This window comes from Ochotona curzoniae, unplaced genomic scaffold, assembly GCF_017591425.1.
Source record: "Ochotona curzoniae isolate NIBS_2020 unplaced genomic scaffold, NIBS_Ocur_1.0 scaffold_3835, whole genome shotgun sequence".
Classification (NCBI taxonomy): Eukaryota; Metazoa; Chordata; class Mammalia; order Lagomorpha; family Ochotonidae; genus Ochotona; species Ochotona curzoniae.
This window is the reverse complement of record NW_024467114.1, coordinates 14730216-14753233: the sequence shown is the minus strand read 5'-3', so window position 1 is coordinate 14753233 and position 23018 is coordinate 14730216. Positions and strand designations below refer to the sequence as shown.

The window sequence follows — 23018 nt, the reverse complement described above, 5'->3', positions numbered from 1 at the left end:
AATAACAATGTCATAGCAAAGAATAGAATTGAGAATTTTATTCTTAAATTTTTAGAGTTAAATTCACTATTATTTAACAGAGACCTTATAAAGATTAACTAGATGTTTCTTTACTTTCCATGTAACGGGTAATGTCCCACTCAGTGTCAGTTACCACTCCCCATGGCAACTCTAAAGGGGCAATGCCTTCCACTTTGTCATCTGTGGGCAGTCGGCTTTCTCACGTTTTGCTGGGAAGAGCAGTGCACACAGAATCCTTACCTTTCATTCAAATAAGTCAGATTTTTATGTTTATTAAGCCTAATAGATGCATCTCATAGTTTACACGATCCAACTCTTCATTTGTTTCTTGGATTCTGTTTGTAAACACCTCTGTGGGACTTGGTTTTTCTGTGACCTCGTTGAATCTATGTTCTTGATATGTTATTCTACCTCTCAGGTGGCACTTCACAATTGCTACGTAACAAACCAGTTCAAAACCCGAGGACTGAAAACAGTAGCATGACTTCTCATAACTTGGGGGAAATGGTGTCCATGGTTCTCACAAGCTTTCTCCTGCATGTTTTGCTGTGACTAAGCGGTCCGAGATGGCCTCCTGTGCCATTGAGCATTGGTGCTGACAGCTGGGTCCACTGGGACTTCCCCATGTGGGCTGTCATCCTGTAGAATGACAGATGAGTTTCATCGTATCAAGATGACTGTGTCTTCCTGCAGTCACAGTTGTCTTCATTGTTTCCACAAACAAAATTGGTCCCTGCCCCACCAAGATGGCCAAACATGTGATGCAGTTATAGCATCAAGCTTGAGGTCTACAGTTCCATGACCTGCATCTGTTTCAAACAGGGTCACAACTTTCCCTAACCCCCACCCCCGCCACCTAGTAATGGCTATTTGAGTGTAACTATTCCTTAATCAGAAACCTGTGACAATTTCCCCCAGACTGGCAGCATGGGCTGGTGTGACAGTCTTAATGAAACTCACCAATAGAAGTAGAGAAAAACAGAAAGCAGTCAGCAGTTTTTCATTGGTTTCAATTTTGAAATCCTGCCTGCTGTTCTTACATCAGGGACAATGTGAATGTTTCTGCTAGTTGGTTGTTTCCCCCACCCCCGCCCTTGGCTCCTCAGTCTGGGGCTTCTCTTTCCATTAGAAATTGCCCATATTTGTAACTGAGGAGGTTTCTCAATTTGTCTCATACCCATGGACATTAGGGAACTGTGAGACCTCCTCACACCCTTAGTTTGAACTTGACCCATGTCTTTAGGCAAAGCTTTGACAGTATAGCATTCTTTCAATGCTTTGGGTTTCCTGTGAGCCTCCTGGGAGGTCATTCTCTGCCCAAAACCCATACAAATACCTGTTTTTGAAGCAAGATTCGTTTTTACTTTGGGCTCCATATGAGATTGCTATGACGAAGGTTCTAAGAAACCATTCTAAGAGTCTTCTGGAACCACTTAAATATTCCAGTGGTATTATGAAGTGGTCATTAGCCAGACACTAGATTTGGCTTTTAATCCTAGTTCATTTCTGACTTTGAAAATCTCCTTCCCAGGGATGAAGTGGTAAGGAATCGTTTTCTTTTCCATTTTGCTTCATTGTGCCATCCTTCTAATTCTAGTTCTGCAGCAAATTGTTTCTCCTATAATGTGTAGCTTTTTCTATAATGTATCATGAGCGAGGAAAAAAGACCATCCGAGATAAGGTAACACAGGGGACTACAAGGGTGACCTTCAGGAGGCTGGAGATAGGAGACCACTCGGGTTTTCGCTTCAACATGAGTGTTAGAACTATTGAATGACCAGGCAGATGATCAGACTGAATTTTACATTTTATAGACTCATGTTACTTGGTTTGGGCTGAAACATCTGGGAGCAGAACAGAAGCAGGAAGGAGGCAGTAGCAGTTGTTCAAGTGAGAGATATCTTGCCTCACAGTGGGCTGTAAGAGTCAAGCGTGTGTGTGTGTGTGTGTGTGTGTGTGTGTGTGTGTGTGTGTGATTAAAAGAACTCAGCTAATTGAGAGGGAGTAGGGCAGGATGAGGCTTCCCTTGCTTTTTACAAACTTACTGCTTCAAGTCTTGCTGCAAAGTGATTTGGGAATCCATCCTTCCTTTTCTGTTTCTACCTTGGTTGCCATATTGCTTAATTTATGGACTCTGGCAGTTGTCTACAGCCTGCAGTGTCTCACCATCTCAGTGCTGTACAGTCAGTTACTAGGTGAGGATCGTATCTGCCTTACCATGCTTGTTTCCCAGCACTATGCATCATATAAGAAAGTGTCAATAAACCTCTGATCCATTGCGAAGTATTTGCTTTGTTTTTATTCCTGAACATCACATCTTTTTAGGGAATGGCTCTTAATTTCCCCTTAGCTAAACTTCTGTTATTGCCCGCACTGCAAATTCAAACTTTGCCTTACCAAATGTCAGATAAAGCATGACACCAAATTGCACACCCCATTAACATCTCAATGTGCTTCAGTTATTCTCAAGTCCCAATACTCCAAAGAAAAATAGCTGTTATATCTGCACATGAGAGAAAAAAATACTAAACAGGACACTTGATACACAAAGGATTCAACTTTCGTGATTTTATTGAAACACTGGTTTTGGGTGACATTCAGTGTTTTGGAACTTGATCCTTCAGTGTTAATATGTCACCTTGACACTTAGGCAACCTCTGAGTTGAGTAAGTTTCCTTTCTGTGCAATGAGAATTCAGAATATTGTTGTGGCGTATAAATGAATTAGTTAAGTGCTAAGTATTATTCCTGGCAAATGTGCTATTTAATATATGCTGCTACTGTTATTTCCCCAATATGACTTTGATAGTGAAACCTTAGCTAAACACAGACTTTTCCTTTACTGGGGATGGCAGGGGTGGGAGTTGATCAAGAATAGGAATTCCATCAGTCACCTATAATTGATCAGATTATCAACAGTCGATTTTATAGCACTCTCAGCTCATTTCTGTTACAGTCAATGCTATAGCACTCTCAGCTCATTTCTGTTACAGTCAATTCTATAGCACTCTCAGCTCATTTCTGTTAAAGTAACAAAGCACATGAGGTAATGTGCTTCATGAGACAAGTGGGACTGTTTTAGCTCACACTTCCAGAAGGCCAAGGGAGACAGGGCGCTTGCATGTGGATGTGTGCATTCTCTGATCTCTCTCTCTCCCTCTATCTCTTCCCCCACCCCTTGTAAAGTAACTAGTATTCAGCCACTGGGGATTCCGCAATGATGATTTTATCTCATCTTAATAACCTCTCAAAGCCTTACCTCTAAGCCTCATAGTTGCATTCGCATTCCACTCTTATTACCTCACAATGATGATTAAATTTCAACACATGAAGCCTGGGGTGACACAGGAAAACACATCTTAACCATAGCAACACTCATTAAATAAGTACTTATTTTCAAAGTTAAAATGTGCGTGTGTATACGTGCACACGTGCATGTGTGGTTATTCTTAAAAGAATAGGTGTCCTTAAAAGAATATTTTGCGTGTATAGTAATAAAATTCCATAATAGAAAATCCTTTCCCCATATTGTCAAGGAGGCATTTCTGAATGGACATTTCTTTCTGCAATTAATATGTATGCGTTGATTATTCAAACTAGCATTGAACCTGTAATCTGAAGAAAGTTATTTGTGTGTGATCAAACTGAATTGCCATAATGTCACTAATATTAGATTCAGCGATACATAGTTTTTATTTGTATACAAACTATACTAAATGATATCAACAAAATGTCATTTATTTTTTCCTTAGAGACGTAAGAACAAATTAATAACTACTGCCAGAAATTGATCTTCACTTGACTTACATAGATCAAAGAATATTACTTTGGAAAGTCAGTTAAATACAAAGAGAAAAAAAGCTATAGTTATCTTTGAACCTTAAAATCACTGATACTTGCCACCACATTCACTAGAAAATGGAGGCAATATATCTTGGAGAAAAACTTACCAAGAATTCACAATGGGAAGTAAAAGAAGGGATGCTATTTAGCTGTGCTTCTTTATCTAGGACTTCGTATCTGATGTGTGCCGTTTATTAAAGCAGTTAATGTTGTATAGAAAGTCAGAAGATTAGGGCAATGTGTTTTCTTGGCTTTCAGTTTTTTCCAGAAGGCTGAAAAAGAGTAAGGAAATTAAATAACTGACAAAGTTATTAAAGCTTTGATATAAGAAAATACTAAATTTATATAAATTATAAGATATCTAAAGCTGTGTGTCGCTTGCTTCTTTAACATTTATTAATTCTCCTCTCCCATCAGTTCTATCTTTGTTTTTGTTTGTTTGTTTGTTTTGCATGGAGCATGCATCCTCCGCATCTATACTTATGGCTTAATGGGATCGATTCCAGACAAGGAACCAAATGTGTCACAATTGCTTGTCCATGGTAAATACTTTAAGTTTGGGAATGTAACACAGTATAGGCTAGTAGAACACAGCCAAGAGGCTGCTAGGAGGTAATTGAAAAACACTAGAATGTTCTAGGGTAACTAGATAAAGTAGGTGATATAAAAGGCGGAGAAGGAAATAGAGATATGTCTGTATCTTCCGTGTCATTTGATTTATCCTCACATGAAACCATTTTTATTATCTTCTAAAGTCATTATCCAACAGTAAGATCTCATTTTTATTCCAAAAAAAGGCCAGAAGTGCTCAAATATATTCAAAATACACCACTAATCAGTTACTTGCACTGTATTTTCCTTAGAGATATGTCTATGAAAAATTTGCAAATGGAAGAATTTGAAAAAATCTCATTCCTGGTTAAAAAAAGAGTCTTGTGTTATTTTTGAAAAAAAAAATAGGTGTTTTGGTAGGAAGGGTATAGAGTGGCAATTCATTTACAATGGGAGTTTTCTATTTGATTTTTAAAAAATACTTTGGGGATATCTTTATAGTGTAGCAGGTAAAACCTTCATATTGTAACGCCAGCATCCAATAATTCATGTCCCAGCTGCTCCATTTTCAGTCCAGCTCCCTGCTAATGGCCTGGGGAAAGCAACAGAGCAGCACCTAAGTATGTGGCTCCTACCACTCATAAGGGGGATCTCGGTGAAGATCCTGGCCTGGTTTCAGCCTGCTTCAGCCTTGGTTATTGGGGCCATCTAGAGAGTGAATCAGTAACTGTAATTCTCCCTCTCTCTTCCACTCTGTCTCTTCCTTCCTCCCCTCCCCAATATCTATCTATCTATCTATCTATCTATCTATCTATCTATCTATCTATCTATCTATCTACCAGTCTATCTATCTCGCTCACTCTCGCTCTCTTCATTGTAACTCTGTCAAGCAAATAAATTAATAATTTTTTTAAATGAATTGTCCTTTCCAAAGCAGATTAAAGCAACAGAGAGAGTGTTGGTCACTATTCCAAATTCCTTTTTCTTCCTCATTTCTTCTACCTTTGCATGAAATCTTAGTATGTTGGAAGTAATTAGATAGTTATATGTCACAGAATGTCTGATACTTTTTATTAACATTCTGAAGTACTTTTATTTTAAGCTCTGTAGATTATAAAATAAGTATTTACGAAGATAGTTTCTGTGTTTATTCTTGGCCTTTCCAGGATGTACAACCCAAGAAATAACAATAAAATACATTCTGTTCTTGTAAACAACATCTGGACATTACAAATAAATTGACTTAATTGTTGGCTAGACTTCAAAGGCAGTGCTATCCAGGTTAATATTTTTTTTTATTTCATATTCTGATATTGGCTGTGTTCCAGGTGTTACACTTACATCAGCATGACAGCCAATGCCTATGCAGCATTTACCATCTACTTGAAACTGGGGAAATGTGTAATCAAGTCAATTTAGTGTAGTATTAAGTAGGTGCTAATCTAGAGTTATGCTCATGGTGTTCGGGGGCAGAATGAGAAGAATGTATGTTCTACTTTATAGGATGCTAGGAGAATCTGAAGGAGAACATGACATATGCTAACTCAGGAATTAAATTTTTAAAAAGTGCTGGCAACTTGGCAATGTGAATCAAAGGTTTAAGCCACAACCTGTGACACTGGCATTGCTTGAGTGCATGTTCAGTCCCAAGGCTGTCCCCTTCCAGTACAGCTTCCTGCTGATGTACTTGGCAAGGCAGTTGAAGATGTTCCCATGTGCTAGGGCCCGCTGTCACACATGTATGAGACTCAGATGGAGTTCCAGGCTCCTGACTTCAGTCTGACCCAACCCCAAGTGTTGCAGGCATTTAGGAAGTGAACAACCAAATGGAAAATCTTTTTCTTGTGACTCTGACTTTCAAATAAATAAGCAAATCCTTTTAAAAAAAATAAAAACTTCTAAGATCAGTACGTGTCTTACTAAAAGCTCAACTTGCCAAGGAAATCAAGATACTTGGAGAGGTGTAAATATTTGGGCATTTCCTTGAATAGTGTGTTTTTGGAACGTAAGAAGAAACGAGTCTCTGTGGATAGGACCAGATCACGAACAGATGGATAAGCCGAGTTAAGGAGACTGTTCATTCTACAGGAGTCGAAAGTGTTCTTTTGGAAAAATGGTATAATCAGATTCATCAGAAATAGAATTTCAACCACAGTATGGAAAAAGAGAGTGACACACACTTGTACTATGTTTAGACCAAAAAGCCCTCCCTAAAGCAAGCTTGATCCAGGAATGATCCTGAAAACTCTGTGGTAGTGAAATATGTTTTCAGTGATGTCAGTACCCATTTACTTCCCTGTCAGACACGAGGTTTAGAAGATGGGAATGTTTATCTGTACACTTTAGGTTTCTTATTTTGTTTATGTGAAATCCTTAATGGGTTGTCACAAGCAATAGAAAGAAGTAATGACCAAATGAGTGCAATTTAGCAAATAAGTAAGGACAGGAGTTTTATTGCACACATTATTTATTATTTGGTCGAGTTATTGAGAATATTCATACCTAACTTTAAACATCCCCATCAGTGACATATACAGAAGAGTATGAGTGGTTACTATATCGTAACAACATTGAGAAAAGCTATAGTTTTACAATAGGTGTCAGGAATATGTGAAAATAACACTTGTCTGAATTTTCTTGCCTACTGATGGTAGATTATTTAAGCATCCATGTAGACATAGTTCATGGTGCTGAATTGCTGATTGTTCTTACATTTGTCATTTTTAAATCACCTTTTAGATTTGACATGAAGAACATGGCATCTTTGTATTCTTGCTATTTGTAATACATTCTTGTACACTGGTATATCTAAGCTGGGTGACTTCAAAAACTGTACGGATGGAATGAAATCATGAATGATCTATTGATTGAATTTACGGGGAAATGATAACCCAAGTAGCATGAGTCAGAAAAGAAAGCTTTGTTTTGTTCCCAGTGTAATATCCTCTTTTTCTAATTTGATAAAAGCCTTTTAAAATGGATTTTCTGGTAGCTTTGGTCAATAGCAAAGTTAATATTAAATGTAAAACAACATGATAATGTGCAAGAAGAATGTCTCATTCCCAGAGAGTGTTTATCTCCTGCTAAAATTATGGAAGTTAATGCAAGTTCCCTGCTGGTTCTTTTAAAAACTACCCTATAATAATTTGGTCAAATTCAGGAAGAAGAACAAAGAGCACTTATTTTTCAGGACTCTTCTCAGAAGAGTGTATTTCTCACAGGCTTTGGGAATGCATAAACCATAAATCTTGAATTAAATGGTGTTGATTTCCTTCCCCAATTCCTCTTTCTCAGAGCATGATGCTAATCCTTTTTTCAATTGAATGACTCCATTATTCTAGTTTCACTGCCCACGTGTGTCAGAGGAGAAAAATAAAGTCCTGGAGCTATCCCAAGTACCCTGGAGAGCTCAGAGTCAGTATGGCTCTATTTCTGACTGGCCAGCCACAAATGAAAACTGTAAATGTTTACACAACCAAAAAACTTTTATACCTACCTTATACATTCAACTGTCTTGTGAAGTCAGTCCAGCCAAACAAGTTTACTCACCTGAAGAGAATTAGCTTTAAGATTCATGGAAACACTCAAAGGTCTTAATTCACATGAGTGGAATTCATGCTTTTCTTTTTTAAAAAAAAAAAGCAGTACATGTTTTAAACCTGTTACAGCAGTCAAGACAATTCTGAGCCCTGTAATAGTAGGAATAGGCAACATGGCAGAAAGCTGGGAACCCATTTTGGAAAGTTGTGTGACAAGACTGTTAAATCTATAGTGTAAGGTGCCCCCTAGAACTGTCCAGTATAGTGACATTCAGCTATTCATCTGGAATTGGATTTTAAGCACAACCACTAAACCAGCATCTTACTGATATGAGGGAACACAGATGATTTCCAAAAATATGAGAATACTTTAATAAATGCAAATCCGTGATACGGTATATAAAAACATCACCCAGTACTATGAAATAGAAACTCTGACACAGAAGAGGACGAACTATATCATGATCATCTTTACAATAATATTCACCAGTGAACATATGATAAACCTCAGATAGGATCATCTATAGTACTTTCTAGAAATCTCATCTAGGAAAGAGATCCCAAAATGTAAATCCTTGTCGAGAAAAGGAAATGTCCATTACGTATACTAAAGGAATAAGATTGGCGTAACCACAAGCAGGCCTGATAGACTGAAAGAGAATTAAAATGACTTTGCATTGGCAAATGTTTTAGTTGGGGTAGGTGCTATGCATTCTGTTCTGCTGGTCTGCCTCTACACTATTCTCTCTCTTTCATCAGGATCAGTTGACTTTCTGTAACTTGATCATTTTCTAAAAATTTATTTTCTTTTTATTGGGAAGATGGATAAGTTTTATGGAGCAGAGGAGAGAAAGATTTACCATTCACAAATCTCTGCAATTGCTGGAGTTAAGCTAATCCAAAGCAAGGAGCCAGGAGCTTCTTCTGGGTCTGCCATACAGCTTCAGGATGCCTAAGTTTTGGGCCATCTTCTACTGCTCTCCCAGGCCACAAGCAGGGAGCTGGATGGGAAGTGGAGCAGCTGGTACATAGACTGGCACCCATATGGGATCCTGGTACTTTTTTTTTCAGTAAAGCCGATGTTTCTTCTCTATACCTTTTTAAAGATTATTTATTATAAAGTCAGAGTTAGAGTGAGGGAGAAGCAAAACAAAGGGAGAGCTTGCATTTGCTGGTTCACTCCCCAGATAGCGATGATGATCAGAGCTGAGCCAGGCCAAAACCAGATACCAACAGCTTCAGCTGGGTCTCTCGTGCATGTGTCATGTGTGGGGTCAAGCGCTTGGACCAATTTCTGGTGCTTTTTTCCCCAGGCTGTTAGCAGGGAGCTGGATTGAAAAGGGAGCAACCAGGCCATGAACTGATGCCCAGGTGGACGTTGGTGATACAGGATGTGGCTTACTGGCTACAGTACAACAGTGTGCATGCTTATGGTACAATAAAGAATGTTGGATTAAATGTACATGTTACACAATCAAACCAATATAAACATTTATATCCTTCATTATTTATGTTGAAAATATTCGACATTATTTCTTCCAGATTTATAATATGTGTGTATATAGAGCTCATTTTCTATAAGCCTCCACTTTTAGCTTCAATCTAGCTAAATTGTAGTATCATGAAATGATTCTCTATCCCTCACACCTTCCTACTGTCCCTAGCCTCTGGTAACCAGCATTTTGCTCTCTACCTGTATAAAAAGAGTAGTTTCAGGTTGCGTATATGGATGAGCTCATGTGACATTTGTCATTCTGTAGCTCGGTTATTTTCCTTAGTACAATGTCCAGTCTCATCCACGTTAACGCAGGTGATAAGAGTTTGTCCTTGGGCTGGACAGTATTTAATAGTACGTACATATCGTATTTTCTCGATCTGGTCATCGGTGATGGATGGATCGGTTGATCCCATCTCATGGCAGCTGTGAACAGTGCTGTCGTAAAGGGAGGGTATCAGTGTCTCTTCAACAGACTGATTTCTTCTCCTTTGAATGCCTACGCAGTGGCAGATTTGTGGGATCATAAGGTACAACTATTTTTCATTGTTTGAGAAACCTCCATACTACTTTTCACAGTGATTGCAATAATTTCTGTTTCCACACAGTGTGCATGTGGTCCGTTTTCTCTACCTCCTCACCAGTACTTGCTGTCTTTCTCCTTTTCGACACTTGAGTGGGGTGGTTTTTTGGGGGGGGTGCGGCAATGATCTGATAGTGACTGTGGAAATCTTCAGTGCGTTTGGTTAATACTATAATCTTAATCTATAAATCTTAATCTGTCTTAAACTACTAACATTAACATGTTAATGTAAAGCAATGCAAATCATAGATGCTCTTGAATGGATTTTATATAATGCATTTAGCTTTGTGAATCTTCCATTCAGCAAAGTGCAAAACCAATATAGAACTAAAAAAATAATGTGTTATGCTTAGGCCCCATGCAAGTATTTTTTACATTAAAATTTCTGCTGCTAATAATAAAGCACCATTTTCTATAGCTATTTTAAAGAGAAACCTTGGCTCAATACTGAAGTGGCCTTAGTGGCTGAGGCAGATGAAGCCAGGAACCAAAAGCTTCATTTGTTCTCCCTGTGGATGCCAGGAGCTCAAACACTTAGGCCATGTTCCACTGCTTGTCTGTGACCACTTGCAGGGGACTGAGTGAAAAAATGAACTGACACTGGTGTGGAATTCCAGGTCACAGCAGGAGGCTTTATTGGCTATACTGCAATGTTTCACCCTTTAACTTTTTCAGACCTGGTGATTAAAATAATTATTCTGTATTTGTCAACCCATTTCATTTCTTTGGCATTCAGATTCCATAGAAATTTATAAAATGTTTTAATATTTATTAAAAGTCTAACAAAAGGCAAATATTGTATAAAAAGGGGGGTTTATTTTTCAAGTACTTTTAGAATATAGTAGAAAACAGACACATTGCCATAATAAATACCTTTCTATAAGAAAAATAGAAACAATCAAAAATTGCTTAACAATGGTAAATCATCGAGAGCTTTTGTTGTATTACTGTTTTCTCTTCAAATAATGTTTTTTTTGCGATCCTCATTTAATACTTGTTTATAAGTTACATTGGAAAAAGCCATAATAAGAACAAAAATATTATGGCACCTTTCAACAGCAGATTTTATGTCAGATTTTCTAATATCAAAAAGAAAAGAAACAAAATATAGTTAGGGATAAAAGAGCAAAATCCTTTAAAATGGCATGTCTCATCTATGAACATGAGAGTATGTGAACAAAAACTTGTATAAATCAATGCAATGAAATATTCACCCAACAAACATTTTAAATATTGATTTCAACTAGCTCCTAACTAGGCCAAGGTGACATACTTGAGGTGGACGTTTGGCCAGTAGCCTGTGGGAAAGTTCACCCTTACAGGAAATTGGAGGAAATAGATTCTTCCTCTTGTATTTCTAAGTAGGAATCCTGTGCAGGACGCAACAGCAAATCTGAATCTGATATTCTTAGGGACTTGATCCTGGCAAGTGGTTCTTTCTCCTTAGCACACTGCTCCCGTTGGATGTTTTTCTCCCAATATCATGCAAGACCCAACTATCAAATTTCTCATTAGATTAATTCTCCTTTCCCAAATTTCAATTCTCCTTTCCCGCATTTAGAATCTACAAAAACTTCAGAACTCATAAGCTTAAGCCCATAAGTCCTTCTACATCCCATTTCAAAAGAGATTTAGAAAATACTTTCAGAAAATGACAATTAAATGCAGTTTTTATAAGTAAATATTTCTGCGTCTATGCAACTATCTTTAGCCATTGTCTTGTACTGAGTATTTCTGTATTGAAGCCACTATCGTGAAAAGCACATTGCAGTTCTACTTGCAGTATCTTGTTTGTGAAAATTGTAGCAATGAATTTACCTATTTTTTTTAAAAAACCAAGAACAATTTTACCTCTCCTGAAAGGTGTTTTAATGAATTCTTGCAATTAACTTTCCTTTGTGTTGATTGATAAAATGTAAAGACTTAACATTCAGAGGAGCCTGTATCCTTATGTAAGATTTTACATCCACATGGTTTGTTTAAATTTCTCTATTATCACTCCATTTGCAGGAAATTCCTTACTTCATTTTTGTAAGTGTTAGGTGTTGCAAGCCATATTGAAACTTTTGTGGTACCTGCTAACATGTAAATTAATTCATGCATTCAATGTCTCTTTCCGTACATCTATCTTATAAATTTTGGAGTCAGTCTGTCAAATTGTAGTGAAAAAAACTAATTTATGGCAGGCCTCTTCCCTTTTGTATCCTGATCAGTCATTTCAAGGAAAACTCATACAATGAAGTCATAATGTGAATGCCCGCTTTAAACATTTGATCGTTTTCAGTATGGTATGTCTAGCGGTCTGCCTTAATGCCATGCTGTCCAAGTCAAAGTTTCTATTAAATTAGTGGCTACATACAAAGTTCTTTGAAAATACAAGGCTATCTTGAGGTAATTGGATGTTTGATTCCTTAATATTCTTAGAGAAAGTAAGGTAACCTAGGCATTATTTTGTAATTGGAAAGGATGAGTGCTAATAAGACAGCTCAGGGAGAAAATGGTCATTTAATGTATGTATATACATACATATGGGGCTTGTTCAGATGTATGAGCTGTCCTAATGAAATGTTTGCTGTCATTGTATTGCAAAAATTGGGTAAATTTGTGATGTTTTGAAAATTCTCTAGTAGAGGTACACAGGTTTTAAATGGTATGCAATATTTGAGATTTTTTTAAAATGTACAATCAGCATTTTTCTTTCCATAGGATCTTTCAGTGTATTTGTAGACTGTTGGTCTGCATATTGATCCCTCCTGTTTCCATGACTAAAATTGATTTCTTCCCCATTGAGACCTTTGCCTGTCATCAAGCTAACTTTTTCTTTTCTGCCAAAGTGACATGTGATTGGATTATCTGACAAGAGGAGGCTTCTGTGGTTGAGTACAATCGATATACTTGTGTTCGCTGAGTGTATAGAAGTTACAATGACTACCTTCATAAATGAAAGATGGAATTTTTCAAAACATACTTTAGACTCTTATCCTCTTTCCTCAATGTAAAAAAATCGGTACATTCATTACTGAAGATGTCTTGTACTTAATCAACCAGTCAACAAGTATTTCAGGCACTTATTAATTTAGGATAGCAAGACATATGCAATTCATATGCATATGCTTTTACTCTGTAGAACTTCATATCCAAAAATTTTCACAATAGATAAGACTATAAAAGTACATACTTAATTTAAAATGATTCATACTATTAAACAAAAATAATGATAGAAATAACTAGCATCTACTTTGCAGTTGTTACGTTTGTGTTTATGACATTAAGGCCTAATTTTTATATGATCCCCCACAAGAATTTGGTGTTAAGAGACTTCAAAATTATCTGGTTTGAAAACAGTTAACTCCATTTGGCTCTAAAGCCTGGATTTCTCAAGTTGCCAAGAGGCATCTCAGTAGTTGTAAAGACTTTCAGAAGTTTTTCTTCCAGCTGTAGTAGCCAAGAATAGTTGATAGAAGAAGATGGATCGAGCTTTTCCGTGTGCAAAAGAATTAAAATAAACTGAGAGAAAGGACAGAAGGTTGTAAATTGAGAGGGAAAGGTACAAGTAGACAAGGAGATAGGAGATGCGAGGCAGAAACTGACATGCATTCTGAAGAGGAGGGAGGCACTGAAATGTCCAGAGTGGAAATGTCGTCTGAAAGGAGTTTGAAGATAAATGTGAAGAGCCTGTGACGTAAGATACATGCCACCTAATGGCATAGCTTCTATTCTTGAACATAGTGGATTTACTTGAAAGCTTTTGGGGAAAATGCTGTCTTAAAGCTACTGTATTATCCTAACAGCAGTGCAGGATGGATGGGATGTCTGAGCATCTGGAAGTAGAAAGATGATTTAGGAAACAGAAAATAGTCAGATGAACCAGGGCTAAGTTACATGACAAGGCATGACATTTGAAAGAATAAGTCACATCTTTGGCACTGAAGAAGGTTGAGTAATAGGTTGTTTCAAAGATGACTATAAAATGTAAGTGAACTAGAAAACCAGTGTGACTTATGAAGAAATTAATTTTTCAAGAGCAAATCAAAAGAATAAGAAATCGGTACACAACTGAGACCCAACTTTAAGTTGGATCAGTTTTAAAATTGAATCAGATTGTGTAGAATTACAAATAATACGCAAATAAATGGGAGGTTTCAAAACTCTTCTCACAGTAATCAGTAGAAAGACCATAGGTGGGGAAACAGAAATAGTTGTTAATTAACAGGAAAAAAATGAGGTGAGAAAGGAATCATACTATGGAGATGATAAATAAATGCAAATTTGGTCTTCTAAAAAGGCTGATAATATTTATACATCCAAACAAGGTACAAATCAAGAAATATAAAAGATAATCACATATTTTCAATTCCAGGATTAAAAAAAAACTATATCATTAAATGTCATAAAAGCATCAAAAATAGCAAAAAGATATTATCAATGACTTTGTGCCAGTCCATTTAAAATTTAGATGAATAGATTTCCAGAAAAATACAATACTCTGGATCCATCATAAATGTCCTACCACAAAGAAAACTTCAGGCCCAGATGGCTTCATCAGCACCTGTGAGTACTGCCAAAATATGAAGGGAGAAATAATGCCAATCTTAACCAAATTGTGATCATAAACACGAGGCAAGGCGGATTTCCCAATTTGTTCACTAAGCCCAAAACATAATGTTAATATCAAGTTTTAATTCAATTTTAAATAACAAAGTCAAACCCTAACAAAATGTTAGCAAATCATAGTCAGTTACATATCAGAAGGAAGAATAAGTAGCTATGTTTATTTCAGGGCTGTGAGCACAGCTTCTCTCATCAAACATCCAGTAGCGGATTCAGCTAATGAAAGAGGGAAAAAAAACTGTTAATAAGAAAAGATAGTTGGTAAAATTTATGCTTTCTTTATCATAATAACTCAGAACAAAATCAGATCTCTTTAACTTTGTAGAAAAGCAGTAAAATTACTAAAACATACATCATGTTTAGTGGTAAAAAAAAGTAGTTAAAGGCTTCCATCTGTTACAAGCAATGGAAAAGGATGAACATCACCACCTCCAACTAATTAATCTGACGGTTGATTTTTGTATACTAACCTTTGATTTGGAAGTGCTGTAATTATAATCTGTGTCCAGAATGTATTGCTTATTTTTTGGTCCTCTGATTTCCCTATAGATTTCAAAAATAGTGTATGGGGTGAACTGTGGCATGACATGCACAGCTTATACGTAAGCACAGGCCTTTGCCAGGTAAGGGCCTAGCATCCACTAGCACATGCGATATCTGTGGCTGGGAACAGTCCTGGTAGGGGAGCCAAGTAGCTAGATTGTGATTCCCACCGGTGAGCATGAGAGCTGGAATGGGTGGTGGTCTGGACTGAACGTGGCTGTAGTGCTCCTTGGCGTGGGTGTGGACTAGTTCTGGGGTGTGCCAGGCTGGGGTAGACTCCAGCACACACTGGTGCTTATGAGAAAGGGGATATTTGGAAACAGTGGTCTCACCCACTTTCCCCTACTCCTCAACACGTCCCACCCTAATCAAAGATGTAAGATCATCAAAATATAATTTAAAAAATCACTAGACAAATATCAGTAAATACTCTCATACTTGACTTAGAGAGGTATTCTATAACTTCCATGACTACTTTTTAAAATTATTTTTAAAGATTTATTTATTTTCTTTACAAAGTCAGACATACAGAGAGGAGGAGAGACAGAGAGGAACATCTTCCATCCGATGATTCACTCCACAAGTGAGCACAACAGCCGGAGCTGCGCCGATCCGAAGCCAGGAACCAGGAACCTCTTCCAGGTCTCCCACACGGGTTCAGGGTCCCAAAGCTTTGGGCCGTCCTCCACTGCTTTCCCAGGACACAAGCATGGAGCTGGATGGGAAGTGGAGCTGCTAGGATTAGAACCGGTGCCCATATGGGATCCCAGCACGTTCAAGTAGAGGACTTTAGCTGCTAGGCCACGCTACTAGACCCCATGATTACTTTTCTTCTCCATGTTATAGAAAAAATATATTTCCTTTAAAGATTTGTTGGAAGATTTTATCACATGAAACCAATAAAATACTTAGTACCTTGTGCATAGTAATACAAAATTAATGTCAGGGATTGTTTGTTCCCTATTATAATTTTAATGTTCATGGCCATCAGACTGGAAATCAATATCATGGTATTTACATATATGCATAACGTTTGTTTATACTCCTGGTTTTGTAGAATTTACAACTTAAAATTTATATTAGAAGATGGGAAGATAAGAGACTCCTATCTGGGTCTCTGTTACTATTCTTTCTCGTGTCTTTCCAGTAACTTCTCTAAAAATATTACCTCTCTCAATCCTATGTTATTTTGGTTTTGAATATTTCAGCTCAATCATTTTCTCCCCTGGCTTTATAAGGCCATACAAACCTAAAAAAAGTAGCTTATTTTTGCTCCCCTAGCATAAGGACATCCAAAGTATTAGCACACTATGGAATTTGGTTGGCCTGTGTCAGCTCTCAGTGCTTGAGTGTTTGATTCCATAAACAGTCCCCATTGCCTGCTTTGCAAGTCCGCATTAAGAAAAAACACTTTTAACATTCCTGTCGGTCAGTGATGGTTTTGATTTTTTAATGGTTTCTACAGAGCAGTATCTTGACACAATGCAGAGAGAGCTTTAGGATGCAGAGCATCAAACTGATTTTATGTTATCGCTATAAGTGTCAAGTCCTGCAAAATTGTGGACCCAAAAAGCTATCAGTTTGTACAGTGGATGTGATAATGATTTCCTTCCTGTCCCAACTGAGCTTAAGGAACATTCGTACATGAATGCTGTTTATGTCTCCATTTGCTCATCTGTTAGCATTTTTCAACATCTATATCCTCGTAAGCACAAATGACCAGCGGTCATCCTAAAGCTCATTCCCTCCGATCATTGCATCTGTCCAGGCCACAGATCATGACAGTGTGACACAGAGCAGCATATGCATATGGATGTTGCAATAAAAGTTCAGATTGTAAATCACGTTCATCTGACGAAGCAGTGCTTGGTAAGCCAGTTTTGCTTTGTTTTATTTTTAACTTTCCTCATGAGTGTCATGTTTCAGGCAATTTATCAACTACAAGTGTGAAGAAAGAAACACAGCAAAGGTCAAGTTGCTCATAAAAGCATTAGTGAAATGTCAAACAGTTACACTGCACAGACAAATAAATTCTCCAATATCCATTAATGAAGTTATCTCTGAATAGTGATTTCATTCACAAAGCCTGTTATTGATGATTTCCTAGTTATAGTACATTACCTAGAATTGATAGTGGGTAGATTTTGCTTTGAAAAAAAAATTAAGGTGTGTTTTGCGGAATGCTCTAGAATGTAGATTTATATACAGTCGCTCCTGATTTATTTTGCCAATTGTTATTTAACAGCTGGCAGGGGCTTGTGTTGCAAATAAATATGCTATGGTGGAGATGATCAGAAATTAGAGTCTTAGGATACAGGCTGGAAATCCTGCCCCTGTCCCCAAATTGCTGGTGACTGAGCAAGGTGCTGGGTCCTCAACTGCAAACGCTCCAAAACAGCTGAAATGTGTTATCCTTTTGAATTGCCTTAGTGGTAATCTGCTTGGACATGGTAGGTATTCAAAATCCTTCTTGCCTTTCCCTTCATCCCTGGAAATGATGATCATTAATATAACAGATATATAACCTCCCCCGCAAAAAAACAAACAAACAAAAAAAATAGCATGGCACGAAGTTTGTGTTCAGTCATGTTCATAGGAATATTGGTCATAAGCAGGTTTTGACTGAAAAATTTGAGCTTGTGTGTGTGTGCTTTAATATTTATTTAATTATTATTGTAAAGTCATATATATAGAGAGAGGAGAGACAGAGAGGAAGATCTTCCATCCACCAATTCACTCCCCAAGCAACTGCAACAGCCAGAGCTGTGCCCATCCGAAGCCAGGAGCTCGTCTGGGTCTCCCATGAGGGCACAGGATCCCAAGGCTTTGGGCCATCCTCGACTGTTTTCCCAGGCCACAAACAGGGAGCTGGAGGGGAAGTGGGGCCACTGGGATTAGAGCTGACACCCATATGGGATCCCGGGACATACAAGGTGAGAACTTTAGCTGCTAGGCTACCGTACCAGGCCCGAGCCTGTGTGGGATTGTTTTTTTTTTTGTTTGTTTTTTGTTTTTTGTTTTGCCTGTGTGGTTTAATTGCATGATTTTCTTGCTGTTGTTTCCTTTTGAAATTATTATGGAAGAAGTGTGAATTAGGCAGATAAGACTTACAAAGAAGTGATTTATCATCTCAGGAATATTATTCATAGATTTTAATCAAGTATTTACTGATCAAGCAGAGCAGATACCTTGATTCATTGATTTTTATCCTTAAAATCCAGTAGGTCTTTATCTGCAGTGTACACCAACTGAATATTAGCCATGTAATATTAGCCATATATTTATAACAGGACATTGTACATCTTTAGTCTAAAGCAACTACTTTTAGTTTTAGAAAATATCTGCAATCTTAAGAAGAGTGAGATTCCCACTAAAGCATATCTGTATACATGGGTTTTTTAAATTTGGGGTCAAATCATACCATGTGCGTGCATGCGCGCTTCTGCCTTTATTGCAGCACTTGGATTATTATTGCCCTGAAATCTGATATTGTGATGCCTTGCCCCTTTGCTTTTATGAGGTTGCTATAGTTATTCAGCGTCTCTTGTGTTGAAATATGAATATCATAGTTTTTTTTCTTTTTTTGCTAAATCTGAGGAGAACGCTGTTGGTATGTTGGTTAGGCTCGCATTGAATTTATAAATTGCGTTGGGTATTTGCTATTCAAACACAAGCATAGCAAACTTTTCATCTTTTGTTTCATTATGTTTCTGAATTTTTGTTGTAGAAATCTTTTACACATACTTGATTAAATGTATCCGACAGCATTTAAAATTTTGCAGTTACTGTGAATGAAATTGATAATAAATGTTCTTTCTCGGCCATTGGAGTTTGTGTATTCAAAGACTATGGATTTCTGTGTGTTGATTTTATATCCTGTAACTTTACCAAACTCTTATCAGTTCCAGTCCTGATGGCCTCTTGGTGGAATTTCTGCTTCTCCTATATAACCATGTCATCTGCAAACAGGGATAGCTTGACTGCGTCCTTTCCAGTTTGTATGCCTTTGGGTTTTTTCTTCCTTTTTGTTTACTTTTGACCAATGGCCCTGGCTAAAATTTCCAGGACTATATTGATTAGCAATAAGAATGGGCATCTTTGGTTCCAAATCTTACTGGGAATGCTTCCAGCTTCTCCTCATTTAATATATTACTGGCTATTGGTTTTTCAAATAATTGTTTTAAGCAAGAGAACTATTAAATTTAAATTGGTTTTTAACCTGGCCTGTGAGATTGATGAATACATGCAGTCAGCTTTTTCTAGGCCATAACTCCACGGAGCCTTGTCCTGTTGCAACATATAAGTATGGGAAATTGACTTCCTAGACAAGGTATGTCAGAAAGGGCAGCTGGTGAAGTGCCTTAAAACACAGCAAATAACACACGTAAGCTTGATCTGAACTACAGGGAGTCATTAGAGGGTGTGCTGCCGTGCCAGCAGTGTGGCTGACACAATATTTGGTTGGTAATTTTCGGGGCATACTGTGAAAAATCTTTCAGAGAAGAGAGTTGAAAAGTCATTCTAAGTGTCTTTACTCACAAAGGACCCTACAGAATCCCCTGAGGCACAGGAATGGAATCTGCAAGATGCCTTAGTGTGATGGAAAGTAGAAGGGGAGAAATGAACAGAAGAGCTGTGCTGACATGGAAGCATCTATTAACATGATTTTTAAATGTTAAATTAATGAAGCCCATAGATTGTAATAAATGTGACCATTTTAGCAATTGTATTGATTAGCTCTTCAAAATGTAATATGTAGTTTTTCTCCTTCAGTACAATATTGATCAGTGTGGCAGCATCGTACAACTTCCAGGAGTTTTGTTGTTCTTGTCTAGAGGATATCTGTAAAGTGCTGGTGACTGAATTATACTTGTGTGTAGTTGTTTAGCTTAAGGGTTTTCAAAGTCCATGCAACTAACTCCAGCCATGGAGAGGAATGGGGCTAACAGAACATTATATCAAGTCAAATGCCTTGGTACTTCTGCTGACCACTGAGACACAAATATTCCATAGCATAACGTTCAGACCACACTTTTATTGAGGGCCAAAGATACCTATTAACAAAACTCTAAATATTTCTAAAAACCATGGGCTACATCACTTAATAGTTATCACGTGAATTCGCTTTTCCAGATTTTTGTCATTGTTCACAAATTTTTGCACTTTAGAAAGTAGCTAAGTCACCAAATGGTCAGTAAGACACTCCTAAGGTGAGTGAGCCATTAATGTGGGTTAATGGAACACAGTGGAACTCAAACGTGGAACCCAAGAGGGTGGCATAGCCAACTCCACTGACAAAAGGTGATGAAAGTAGCCGTGATACCTCACAGTGGAATGTGTCAGCTGCTTGCCAGATACTGTACTAGGTAACCTGTGTAAAAAGTTCTTGTTTAATAGCGATAATAATTTCATAAATAATGCTACAAATCTCCATTTAAGGATCAGGAAACCATACATGAGCACACTTAAGTAATCTCCTCAGGGCCATATACTTAGTAAATTGAATAGCCAAAATTAAACTAGGATCATTTGACTTGAAGTTATTAAAAATCAATTTAAACCATATGAAAATTGAGCGTGCAGGTAGTTTGAAGCTCAGAAACAAGTAAGAGGAATTCAAATTTAATCTAAAAACTGAAATGGAAATGAAAATGCACAGAACTTCATTCTGTCTTTGATAATGTTAAAGTTACTATTTCAATGTTCTGGAAGTTCTAAGTTGTAAAAACCTCACTTTTCTATCATTCAAACCAGAATAATTCAAGCAATATTGAGGGACTGTTGCTTACCAGCATGTTTATGCTTTGCATCGAAATATAAAAAATTATATCATTAGTTATTCAATATTCTTGACCCAGCTACTAACATCAAAAAACCTTGAAGCTATTTAAAAAATCTGTGATGAACCGTGGTTTGTCTTTTTTTTTTTTTCTACTTCATTAAAGCTTTCAGGCCATGAATCCAATACAGTTTCTAGGTATGGTTTGCCTACCGATATAAAAGCTATTCTCTGATCTCAGTTTTCATATTCTTTCACTTCTGTGGGGATTGTCATGAATTTTTAGTCTAATTACTGCAAGCAGATGTTCAGTTCTCTTATTCTTATAATAGACAGTAGAATTAAAAGGGATAGCGTGGAAAAGTTCATGAAATATATTTTTATGGTGCTCATGAGGTATCACATATGAGGCGTAATACTTTAGAAGATGTCAAAGTACATAGCAAAATTTATTAAAATGATGGATTGTAAGAGCATATACTTCAAGTTACAATTTTTAAGGGAAAATTTTATGGGAGAATTTAGCAAATTCTCACTTTGAATTCATAAAAATGAACCTGAGAATTTTCATCTTTTTTCAAATTCTAGCACAGGGTATAACAGATGATTTTAGAGGCTAGCATTGTAGCAGGTAAAGCCAGTGCCTGTAATGTTGGCATCTCACATGTATGTGCCAGTTCAAGTCCTGGTTAATCCACTTCCACTCCAATGCCCTGCTGATGTACCTAGGAAAAGAAGCAGAAGATGACCCGAATACTTGGTCCCTGCACTCACAAAGGAGATGCAGAAGAAGCTTCATACCAAGCACCTTGGGGGTTCCTGGCCATTTGGGGAGTGAACAAGAGGACAGTAGTTCTCTCCTTCTCGCTCTCTCTCTCCATATCCTCCTTTCATTCCTCTTGCTCGCCCCTTCCTCTTCTCACTCTCTTGTATTCTTTCTCTCAGCTCTGCCTTTCAAATAAAAATAATTTTTAAAACATATATTTAAATCAGAAATTTAAGCCAAGGTTTTAAAGTAAGGCACAACTTATAGAGACACTTTGACTTATGCATTATATAATTCTTATATAATTCTTGTAAAAAGCACTTTCCTATGTGTATATCTACTATCTGTATAGCAAACTATTCTGTTAAGATGCATGTCAGATCTCAAAGCCAATACAAGCAAAATTTCAGAAAGCCCACAGGTCAATAACTAAATGAAGGATGTAATGTTGATTCAACTTTACATCTATTGTGGAGTCTGATGATTTAGGACCTTACAAACTAATGGTTGTTAAAATGTAAATGCATTCCAATTAACTTTTGATTTTCTCTAATGATTAAAAGCCCTACTAAACACTGGCTATTACGTACTAGAGCATTTCTGATCGCCTTCTAATTTTCTGTCCTGTTAGAATCCATTAAAGTGATGCTCTTGGGTTGGTGAATGGCACTGGGATCATTGGGTTTAGCAGCTCAGATTCTGGCCTCCCATATGAGGGTTTACCTCTCACTTCTGACTCTAGCTATGCAGACGCTGGAGGCAGCAGCAGGGCCTTGAGTAACTGCATCTGTGGCACCCAGATGGGAAAACTGAATCAGGGTCCTGGTTCCTCGTTTTGATCGCAGCCCAACTGATCATTTCAGGTACTTGAGGAATAAAAAAAAAATGGTTTAAGAATCATACCTTCTCATGAAACAGAATGGCAGAATAGGGTAAGGACACATTTAAACAGATGGAGAATCATTAGCCAGGGTAAAGCAGAAAGGCTTAATATTGTGTAAGGATAAAAATTGTTCAGAGAGCAAGTGTCTGTAGTGCAAAAATTCATTCAGGAATGTGCTAGGGAGAAATGTATATATATATACACATATATATACATACATAGATATATGTAAAATTTATGCTTATGGAAACAAAAGTAGCCTCATCTCTCTGTTATAGATGTTCCTGAAGTTAACATCTGAGTATAACAGACTTGCTTTTGTTGGCTTTTTTTTTTAACTAAGAACTGGTTTATCTGTGTGTCCGCTCGTTTCACTTGTTCATTCTGCATGGGCTTGACATTGA

At 37.3% G+C, this 23018-nt stretch overlaps 1 protein-coding gene across 2 annotated transcripts in view; it reads left to right on the top strand.

The window, feature by feature from the left end:
- THSD7A (thrombospondin type 1 domain containing 7A) overlaps positions 1-23018 on the top strand; it is a 280481-nt gene that overhangs the window by 182154 nt on the left and 75309 nt on the right. The window lies entirely within an intron of this gene.